Here is a 12,538-nt window from a genome sequence, read left to right on the forward strand (position 1 = left end):
CGAACACGTATGTAAATTATACATAGGCCTACAGTATATCACTACATGACTATGGGAATATCATTATCATTATAATGAAAGTGTATCAAATGAAATAGACTCTACTTTCCTTAGAATCTGTTAATACTCAAGTGGAAAGACGTCAGACATTTAACGGTTGCTTTTCCCAACTATCAAGGCTTCACAAACTCTATCTACCACTTTCGTAACAGGGGGAAGAGGTTCTCCATTGTCTCGCTCCTTCTCAAAATATTCACGCAATTTGCATATATTATATAAATTCATGACTTTGGCTCTTAAAAGAGCCGATTTTTTTTCTTTTTAGATTCTGGCGAACCACTGGCCATATTACTATATCAATAATAAGGTTTACAGGTATGGTAAATCGCTCAAGCACAAAACAACACAACTACTTCGCCTGTACTATAACACGAAGAACTAACGACTCGTTCGCCATGTGCTTCGCATAAAAAAAGAAGTGGCAACATCGCGTTAAATACATCAGACGCTCATAGCTGATTTTTTTTTTTTTACCTTGGGGATTTAATTGCAGTGGATTGTTTAATGGCAGGCAGAGTAACTATCTCATGCCCCACGTTTTAAATTGCTACCAGTGCACTTCATTAGAACCAGGCACCCAGCTTCGAAGCCGTTAGCCCTGTGAACTTATAATTATTTTCCCCTATTTATCATAATACAGGGTTGTTATCTAAGAAATTAGCAAGTTCTTTGTGATAGTAGAAGAGAAAGAGTGGGGGGAAGGGAAGTGGTCTGTGGCCCATTTCTTTTAGGGCTCATCCCGACATTTGTCTTGTTACTCAAGGGAAACCACGGAAAACCTTGAGCAGGATGAGGTGTCGTACTGACGACAAGCCAATTGGCCTCACTGGGATATTCATATAATCAGGAGGAAGGTTCAATTTTAATCATAATTTAAAATACACATACGTAATCAACCAGATAAATAGTTACAATAACATCTTCCTTGCATCCAATGACGTAATGTCCCTGAAACAGAGAAATATCATTATTAGTGCAGTGGTATACTCGTGATAGTCTTCCGAGTCATGTTGTTTAATGTTCAATTTGGTTTACGTCTTGTACGTTGTCGTTCCAAGCTAGAATGTGGAGTACACTTTTAGGGCGTTTATGTTTATCTAAAGCTGGGTTGTAGTTACCTAGTGAAAAAATTAATGGGTTTGTGCTGCTGTACGACTTAGTGTACGTGCAGCAGTGGCGTATACTGATTTAAGGGTCTGGGCTACCACTGACCCTATTATTACACAAAATATATTTTAAAAACCCTATAATAAAATTCCTTACCTATTCATATGTGAATTCCAGATGTCTTGATTGGGACGAAAATACTTTGATGCCTTCGTCATTGAAATTACAATTGGGCCGCTTGCGAAGTTTCTGTAGAAATGACTTTTCAATGGACATCAGTGCCAAGCCGGATAAACGTTCTTGTGTATGAGTTGATCTACAGTAGGATTTTATTCTCTTCAACGCAGAAAATGTTCTTTCTACCGATGCTGACGTAGCTGGTATTGTCACAATTAATGTTGCCAATTTAAGGACTTCAGGAATAACTTGGTTCAGCTGGTTTTCATATATGGCAGATAATATTTCATGGATAGGTTTATTCGAAAAATCAAAGACTTCTGCTGAATATATTACACTTAATTCATTTTTCAAACGTACTTGATCAAAGTGACTGTTATAGGACTGAAATAATTTGTTTACTGCCTCATTCGGGAAGTTTTCTCTATAAGCAGAAAATTTTTGAGAATCTAGAAGATAGGTGAACTGAAGCTTTCCATAATCAGAAAATCTGTCAGTAATTTCCATGTGCATACGATCTAGTATGCTGTAGTACAGCTGCCTGTATTTCAGTTCATCATCTCCTTTTCTTCGCTTTAATGGTGCTTCCATTGTATTGTCTGAAGAATTTTCATTTTCCATATTACTCCATATGGACGAAAACCCACTACGTCTGAACTCGGATATAGTATGTTTTAACTTTGATACCTCTTGCAAGCAGTATGCTATGTCTAGACTTTTTGTCTGAAGTATATTGTAGAGCACATCTGTATGTGCGAACACTCTAGCATAGACTTCAAGAAGAAATATATTCTGAAACTGCATGAAAAAATACAAATATCCTTGAGCCTGCACAATTACATCATCATCCCAGTTTTCTTCAGAGTCATTACAAATGATATTTTCGAAGAAAGCAGTCAGTTGTTCTCTGTATTACTTTACTGTATTTACAAGCCGAGATGTAAAATTGCATCTAGTTGGTGCTACTTTTGGGAGTTTCTTTTTCATAAATTCCTTGAGTTTTTCTGATCTTTTAGGAGATGATGAGAAAAATGCAGCTAAACCCGACAGTGTTTTGAAAAAAATGCGGCATTCTGGAATGGATAAAGTAGTTTGTTGCAAAACTAAATTGAGAACATGGCTGTAACAATGGACAAATAGTGCTTGAGGATACTTTTCTTGAACTTTTGTTTTTAAGCCATTAATATTTCCCGCCATAACTGAAGCACCATCGTATGTCTGTGCAATTAACTTATTGCCGACATTGTATTTTGCTATAACACCTTCCACATGCTGAAACAAAGCAGCACCAGTTTTGCCCGAACTGACATTTGTGAATCCTATAAACCGTTCTTGAACATTGGCAGTACTGTCGACGTATCTTAAAACAGTGGACAATTGACTCTGATTAGAGCAGTCACTTGTTTCATCAACAACAATGGCCACAAAAGGTGCTTCTTCTATTTCAGATTTTATGTGCTTTATCATAACCCCACTTATAGCAAATATTAAGTCATTCTGAATTGCGGGAGAAGTACCACGGAATACTGTTGAACTCTCAAGATGATTGGCCAGTAAATGGTCAGATTCACTTAAGGAACTTAAATATTCAATATAATTTCCTCTATTGTCTGATTCACACTCTCATTATGACCCCGAAAAGCCAATTCTTGTTTTCCTAGAAAGCAGACTGCGTTAATAAGACGCAGTAAAATCTCCCGATTTTTTTTTCACAAGAGCATTGTGTTGGTTGATGTGTAGAACTTTTTGCTTATCTAGCTGTAAATCAATTCTGGCCTTCCCAAAGTTTGCAAAGTTCATGCTACTATAAATATGAGCTTTTGATTTGTCGTGTTTTAGGACTGCCGTTCGAAGGGAGTTCATATTAGAAAACCCCTCTTTTGACCACACATTAGTTTCGCGGCTAAATAACAAACATGGCCAGCAAAATAGTTTAGACAGTTTAGAAGTACCACACAACCAATTCCACTTACCATATGATGTTGAAGTGAAATGGCGTGTGTACTCACGCTGTTTTTCTTTTACGTCCATGGACAAATTTAACTCAGGAGTTGGTCTTTCCATTTTCACAATTTCAACTTTCTCGTTGTATGTACGATGGTTAAAAGGCACTTTTAATAAACCTTCTATTACACAGTCATTTTCAACACAAACCTCTCCAGAAACTTGTTCTGCCATATTTTTCACAATATCTCTTAATTGGGAAATTAAAAACTTAATAATTCACAATTAATATAACTCTTAGACACTCGAACAAATCACAAATTTAAAATACTGCACTGCAAGAACACAATCACATTAATGAGCTAGCGTACTAAGCATATTGTTGCTTCGCGCCTTCCAAGAAACCGATCACGAGAGCGGCAACTCACCCACCTACAGTGCACGATGGAAACATGAGGGTGGGGGGGACGGGGAGTTGTGCGGCGTGAGCGGAACGGTCACAGGCTACCCTTCGTAGCAGCGGTTTCTCCAGTGATGCCGCCTTGACAACTTGTTTCTTTCGAGAGCAGAGAGCGCATATAAATCTAACAATTACTTTAATTTTAATTACTGTGGTAAAAGTAATACGGTAATACAAAATTATTACATTATGTTATATTATAAACTTTTTCTTTTGTAATTTCCTTGGGCTACCGCCGGTAGCCCCGGTAGTCCGCAAAATACGCCTCTGACGTGCAGAAGGCTTGATTAGAGATATATTCTTGAATTGTACAAATTTCCAGTTCTTTGTGAATTAATGCAACAGGAGTTACTTTAGGAAGTCCTGTAATGAATCTTAAAAGTTTGTTTTGGAAGATCTGTAATTTTTTAAGGACTGTAATAGGTGCATGTCCCCAAGCAGGACTAGCACATAATAATATGGACCTAATTAATGCTTTATACAGAATTCATAGCTGGTTGGTTCTAGCAGACAACTTTAACCTCTAGTGCCCGCCTCTCTCCCAGCATTGCAAACTGCGATTGAATTAATCTTCGCATATCAGAACTCAAGTCTCGTAACAGCAAATCACAATAGAATTAAAAACATTACTTTAAACCGAACCAGAGTGTTTCAAGGTTAAAATTTAGCAGAATAGTTTCATTCACAGTGGAATTTCAAGATTCTTTTCACAACTTCAAAATGCCACAGGTTGGCAATGCTGGTCACTATCTTTCTCTCTCGTTCTCTCTTCTCTTTTCAAGAAAAATGTCAGAGCCGGAGACTGGCCGGCAGTATACTTGTTTTTTTGAAAGATGGGACCTGTAAGTCTATGGATGGGACATGACAGGAGCGTTGCGATCGGAAAAACAACTGAATGTCACATAGCGTGGTAGGTCTGTTACAAAGAGTTTGTAATAAATATAAGTATTACAAACTCTTTGGTCTGTTACTATGGTAACGACGGTTGAATTGCCAAACTTCCGTTCCTAAGTGTCGAGTGCTTAATAGCTCTCTTGGCAACATTTATTGTGCACACAATGTTAATATTGGAACGTTTCGTCTTTGATTCTCTGTCGATTTTTGTATTGTTTTTTTTTTTACCTTCGCGTCAATTGTCAATGAATGTTTTAACGTCATCCATCTTAACGTCAATTGCTAACTTCTATCAGCTGGCAGTGTGGTAGTCCATATTGGCAACATAGCACTGTAGTTCCAAGCTCGGCCGCTTAACTGTCATGTCCCATCTTTCAAAAAAAAAAACACGTATAGTTTAGTGATGGAGGAACTAATTAAATACCGATACATTGATATTGCAATATATTCCAAACCTAATTTCGATAAACGATATATATATATATATATATCGCAGAAAATATATCGATACATCGAACGATTATCAATATATCGCTATTCCGTAAGCAAATTGCATTTTTAGGCGTACGTTTACTGTATTACAATAAAATTACTTGAATTACAGTCAAAAGCATAAATGTAAAATTGTAACAATAAACAATACATTTTCAATAGGCCTACCATATGATGTAGGTCCTAACCTAAATGAAGATTATGGTGGAGGCAAGGGAGCTTAAATGATATAGTGGGAAAGAGTGAAGTGAATTCTACATGGTTACGTATTTGATACTGGAACATAATTCAATTATTCCAAATTGATATAGGATTCAGTCCAGGACACAGCTCTTTTCTACCTAATAACATAATCATTTTTAAATGTAAGTAAACCGTACTTAGAATGTTTTAATAAACTTCACAGTTCCTTTGATACAATCCGTCTATAGTAAGTTCCCACTGAAAGTTATTGTTACACTGCAACATTCCAAACAACGATGGTGATGATTATAGGGATAGGATTTTTATGCACTGAAAGATATAATAAAAAAACAGAATGTCAGCACTAAGTTGTGTATAGAAATCATAGATGTAAACAAATTTCAGATCGGTATGAAATCCTTGTTTCTCTTTCCATTTCAGAATATAAAAATAAAAGTTCTGATACCCGTTTTGAGGTCAGACTGTTCCCTTTCAGGGTGGGAGTTGCTCCTGCCTTAGAGAACATTAATAACAATATTAAAACAGTAGTAGATAAACCTCCTGTCTGTCTCACGTTCGCAGACGCTGCATTTTGAATTTGGTGCTGCATATTAAACAGTTTGAATTCCAGCTAATTAGAACAAGGCATTGAATGAGGTTGCACAAATATGTAACTGTCCACCTTCAGTAGCGCAATCTGTCGGGAATTATCGGAATTGTCTAGTGTGAATTTTGTTGTTGTCGATAATGATAAAAATTTCACAAAAAAGCAATAAATTTATGAGAAAACCGATATATTATACGATATATTGGATCAAAATTTCGATATCGATATATCGTTATATCGAAACGAAAATATCGGTATTTCGTAAAAACCGATATATCGTTCCCATCTCTATTCGTGACAAAAAATAATTAACAGGAGGGTTAAACCAGCCTACTCTGGTCTGCAAATTTTGGGAGTACCTTGCAGAGGGGTCTCTTCCCGCATCACGCTAGTTTGTTTCTCTGTCCGAGTGATTGCTGCGTGAGATCATGTGGCATGAAGCTACCCTTGCTAGCTTAGCTTTCCTCTCTCTTCCTAACTCGCTGTTTTCTTATCTCCCATCTGTTGACACACCTTTGTCCATTCTTGTAGAATATAAACAATGGACATCGGCATAAACATTATTAGATTTTGGCCCCAGACGAAATACAGCTTTAATTTTCTGTGATTTTCTCAAATGATAACATGTTTTACTAGTTGAGAATGAGGAGTTAAAAGCGTATTTATTGTGCTGTAGCACAGTGCCGTAATTATGGGTTTAAAAGTGCCAATGTTATATATCACAGGTTTCCAGAAGGATGTCTCGTTGTAAGCGTACTGATAGGTTTGAACCAGACAGTTCTCGTGTATGTTCCGAGCATTTCCTTTCTGGGGATTATGAAAGGGATTTGAAAAATTAACTTCTAGGTTTGAATAGCAAGAAAACACTGCACCCAAATCCGGTGTCTTCGCAGGATATTAAGAACTTACACGGATACATGCTTACTGAGGATCCTAGTAAAAGCACAAGTGAAAGCACTCCACAGATATTCATTCCTTACTTTCATATCAATTGTCCGATAAATTATAAATTACGCTTTAAGTACTTAATATTCTCTAGAATTCAAATAGGACCTAAAGGTATTTGAATATATCAGAAAACTATTCACGTTCTGGTTCGTTCTACAGATCTCTACTTAACTAGGTGTACCTAAGACATGAAGCCAGAAACGTGAGAAAATAAGCAATATCTACTCTGACTAGGTTACCACCCAACAAAAGAAAACTGGTACAGTCAACTAGCACGGATTCAATTGTAGATAACAAAAAATAATAATAAAATTGAAAAAATCAAATTAAAGTATTACAAAAGAAAAATGCAGTTACCTTAGCACCAGTGAAAGAAAAAATGCGGCTCTTAAAAAGAAATTAGGGGTCCACGGTATGTCGTGTATATAAAGGAACGACCGTCGCTGCCTAAGATAAATCAAGATGATGTTAGGAAAGAAGTTGATAAAGTCCTTTCGAAATATTTCATGTCGGGGCAGATTCGTTCTCATTTAAATGAAAATAAAAGATTCAAATGTCCTCAGAAGACATCGCAAATGCCCTTGCATTAAGGGGGCTTATGAATGTCTTAGAAACAGAAACTCCCCGGGAAGAGATCAGTGACAGGGTTTCAATTATTTCCAAAGGCGGTCAGTAGTGGTTGGTGCGTTTCATATAGCGACCATTTTCAAAAAGAAAAAAATATACAGTATATATGTATGTATTAAAAGTCTATTCATTAATTAAATCAAAGTTCCTAGAAGTTCATTACAAAATAATTTCCTTCTATGTAAGACCCAAACCAGGACATTTATTACCAATAAGAAATCTGAGTGCAAGGAGTAAGCAACAAACAGGCTAATTAAAAAATGTGCAGCTAAGAGAAGTAAGCTTTGGATTGCTTCATCTTCAAAGACATCGTAATCAAATCACTAGATACATCATTTTCATGCCGTACTCTTGATATAACTCCATAAGCATGTTAATTTAACATCACTTCTTATATTTCCCTTAGAGTAAATACTAATATTCTATTACTTGATTAGTGTTTTCCTTCATCGCTAAACAAACTGAATGCACGTTATAGCTACTCGTACATACTCTAGGACAATTCTTTTTGTCCTAAAGCACGAATATTGGATGCAACTCAATAGTTTATTTTGTCGTAAAATATACTTCCAAATACAACGCAATTTATACTCTCATAACTTTTGAATCTCTGTCAAGTATTTATCGAATCAGCTGAAATGACTTGACTCCTAGAAAAAATGCGTACACGTAATTCACAATCGCGAGAAATCTAGGAATAGCAACACTTCTAACCATATCTCGCGTACCGCATCATTGCTAGCTTCATGCCAGGTGACGTCAAAGTCGTGTAACCAATGAGAGCTTCAAGCTTTCTATGTAGGCCTAGAGTACCTTGGACAGAAATAGTTGAAGCACATCGAGAGCCTAAAAGCAAGATTCCTGAAGAAGGCGCTGTCAGTGTCACCGAAAAATGTATATAGCTGTTGCTTCAATACGTAGCATTGTCAGTTTACCTGCTTTGTTGATATTTGTTAACTGATGCTAACATTGAACAGATGGCCATATTACCTTTTAGGAAATAATCTCACATGTAATTACACCAAAGTTTTTGCGTATGTCTAAACCGTTGGCACCTAAAGCACCGCATTGGGTTCGGCACATACGCACGAACTGGGACATGCTCGTATCCGACAAAGATATATTCTGGCAAGAGAGACGTTGCAAAGGTCAGAAAGACTTTGCTCGGGGGTTCAGTCTGTCCGTCCCTCTTACGCAGTAAACGGTAAGCCTTGGACACGGACTGTTCCGCCAGCTCTAGTTGGATCTCTTCATCGGACATACCATCTAGAAAATCCGTATGCACTACTCCTCGCGTGGTGTTCAGCGAGGAGTGCCGCTCAACCCTGATGGGATATGACCCCAGCAACTTAGCTCTCAACAGCTTCTCACTCTGTTTTGCATATGCAGTCTCCACGAGGAGACTGCCGTTGTGCAGTCGATCTTGCCCACGAGTCCATCGAGCGCGCGTCTCACGTAGAATGGACTGATGTTTTTCATAATAATATTTAATAATACAGTGAAACCTGTTCAAATCGGAACCTGAATAATCCGGAATCCTGTCTATTTCGGAACAATTTATTGGTCCCGGCGAAATTTGTATGTATTATGTGTAATTTTTCCTTAATAAAACGAAAACTGTCCGACGCGGAAACGGAAACTGTCTGCTACTGTTCAAAACGGAAACAATATTTTCTACACACTATATTTTGTAATTATATTTTGAAACAGCGTGTAATTTCAAGGAATATACGAAATATGTAGGTCACTAAGATAAAAAGTTTTCTTTGCAAAATTCTAGAGGGTACGAGGGTGTGTTGGCCTGTCGGTCATAAATTTTATTACCCTGTTGACTAGGCAGACGAGTCCTTCAAAGATTTTCAATGCTTCACACCCGTATACTGTCGTAGCTAGACAGAGCGCAAGTGTAGTGATTTTCGGTAAAAAAAAAAAAAGTTGCATAAAATGTGGCATTAACATTAAGTGATGAAGTAAAAGTTATCGAGATAGAGGAAAATTAGAAACAAAGTCTATGTGAAATAATATTGGAGTACAGTTGTGGAAAACTCAGGTGTGACACTTTAAAAAATAAAGATCATAATGAGGGAGTGGCATGCGGTCAATATTGGTAACACAAAAGGAATCAGAAAGCAACTGTTTATGTGAAAATAAATGAACTGTTGTGGGAGTGGGTTCTTCATGACCTTTCAAAGAACAAGCCAATTTCTGGATCTGTTCTGCAAAGCAAGCTATTGAACTGGGAAAGAAATGAAATAAACCAGAATTCAAGGCTTCTAATAGAAGGCTCCTAGTCTAATTAATTAATAATGTGCAGTGATATGCAGTACAGTATTAGAGTATAGTGTTATATATTAAATATAATGAGTCATGTTTATTGACGAATGAGTGAGTTACGATAATATTTATACAGAAAATGGGATTTTAATCAAAATGATTAACCAACGTAATAAGCGACAGAAAACTGATTTAATGTGATGAGTGTTAAATGGAATATTTTGTACTTCTTGCAGTTTGGGACATGCCATTTTTTCATGTATATGAATGACAAAATATTCCATTTTAATGTCACACCTGAATAATACGGAAACCTGTCCACAACGGAAAAAAAATTAGGACCATGTCACTTCCATCTTGAACAGGATTCTCTGTAATATTTATTTATTTGTCAGAAAACAGTGTACAAGGCCTGGATATGACATCGTCAGGTTCGATAATGCACACACACGCACACATACACTCACAAATGCACAAACAAACTTAGCACAAATAAATATAGACAAGTAAACAAATAATTATAAGCAAATAAACATACATAGTCAAATAAACGAACACTGAGAAATAAACAAAACAAACACTGAGAGATAAACAGAGTATGCTGTAGGTTAACACATTTATATAAGGACAAAAGGTATAATTAAAATACAAAGAGACAAATAAAAATATAAAGAAAGGGTTACATTCCTAAAATACAATATTTACATCACACTCCATGAATTCATTCAGTAAATAAAAAGGTCTGTTCATCAACCATCTATGTATATAGGACTTAAACCTATTTATTGGTAACTTTCTCGCCTCCAATGGTAACTTATTAAATATATTTATGCCATTAAAAGAGCAGGTATTTGAGCTCACACTCAATCTGCACCTTGTGTAATCTAATTTATCTTTATTTCTAGTGTTGAAGGAATGTATATCTGATCTAGTCTGATAAAGATCTATGTTGGATCAAAGGAATATCAAGGTTCTGTAAATGAATAGATTGTAAACTGTCATAGAATAGTTTTGTCGGTTCCGCCCAATTTGATCCTAATAAACTTTTTGCGGCTGCACTTTAACTATTACTTTCTCAGGGTCCAAGTCCATTGCAGTATTCGTCATATGACTACCAGTCGCATTGTCTTTTCCTAAGTTTGGTTTCTTATGTTTTTCTCTAATGGAGAAGGGGAGCGCGAAGAGGCCATTGATCACGTAAAGTCTAGAGGCCTGAAATAATTGAAATCCATGAAATTTATTTGTATATTTATGAAAATATGAAAGTGATATTCATTAATGATTCAATAATAAGCAGATTTAATTTTAATATGGACAAAGTAAAAATAGTAGGTTAGTTTCATTTACGGAAACAATTATCAAAGTTATTATTGTCATTGACAACTTCTTCAGCATAATCTTGAGCCAGTCAGAGATGGCTCTCAGATATCTGTCAATTTCACCTCTTTCTCTAAAGGCAAATAGTTTCATACCCTTTGCTCAATGTGTCGTAAGTTTAAAGTATACGTTTTTTATAGGGTGACGAAGACCTACATGTCCTCCAAGAAACTGATTAATAATTAATTTATCATCATGCTCGTCTTTTTGTAAATACTAAAAAAAATTCCAAATGCGCGTGAGGAGTTACAAGAGCGTTTTGAAAATTGCTATGCCAACCCCAACAAAATTCGATGTTCTCTGGAATCCATGGCATACAAGGTTGTATCCAACGATCTAGAAGTAGAATATAGAGTGGCGATCGCGCCGCCATCTTTGAAACTTTTGAACTTATGTCCGCCATGTATTAACTAGTCAAGAAGTGGGCGTGGTTCGTATAGCATAATACAGAAAGTGACTGTATAGAACATGTTGCAACTCACGAATCTTATTTTATATCGCATTAATCTATATATTCCATTTTACTAAAACTTCTTTATTTTAACAGCTGTCAGAAAACTCATGCAGCAACAGTTTATTCCATTCACCTTACGTTAACATCGAAGCTTAAAGATGTGGATACAAGTGGGCGTGGTTCCTACAGACCGAGGCTGAAAGAGAATGTTTAGAATATTGCATCTTGTTAATATTATTTTATATTGCAATAACTCACATGTCCCATTTTTACCAGTGGGAAGGAAAAGCCACGCAATATTTTCTTCTACACATTTCACATTGACATTGAAGTTTTAAGATGTGGAACACGTACAGAAGTGGGCCTGGTTTCTATAGGATGAATCGGAAAGGGTAGTCCAGGATACTTGCACCTTATGAATCTTATTTTATATCGCAATAACTCGTATATCTAATTTTTACTAACACTTTATTTTTAATATTCGCTAGTAAACACATGCAGAAACATTTTATTCCATACATCTTAGGTTAGCTAGATTAACATTAAATCTTTTAGATGTGGAACTAGAGTTACACAATTTTTTTGGCGAGATGAGATGAGGCCGAGGATTCGCCATAGATTACCTGATATTTGCATACGCTTATGGAAAACCTATGAAATGACCCAACCAGATAATCAGCCCAAGCACAGTTCCAGATCACCAGAAAAGTGAGTCTGCCGACTGAGCTATGTTGATGGCTCTACAAAAATATACAATACATAGCAAGCAGTTCAACTATACAAAAACATACAATGTACAGCAAGTAGATTAATTCAGTCTGAAAGCATAAACACTTCAATCAGTTAAGCTATATAAAAACATAGAATACACAGCAAGCCGATTAATTAAATTTAAAATCATTAACAATTCAATCAACTAAGATATAGAAAAATA

The sequence above is a fragment of the Periplaneta americana genome, chromosome 17 (assembly GCF_040183065.1).
Source record: "Periplaneta americana isolate PAMFEO1 chromosome 17, P.americana_PAMFEO1_priV1, whole genome shotgun sequence".
Taxonomy (NCBI): Eukaryota; Metazoa; Arthropoda; class Insecta; order Blattodea; family Blattidae; genus Periplaneta; species Periplaneta americana.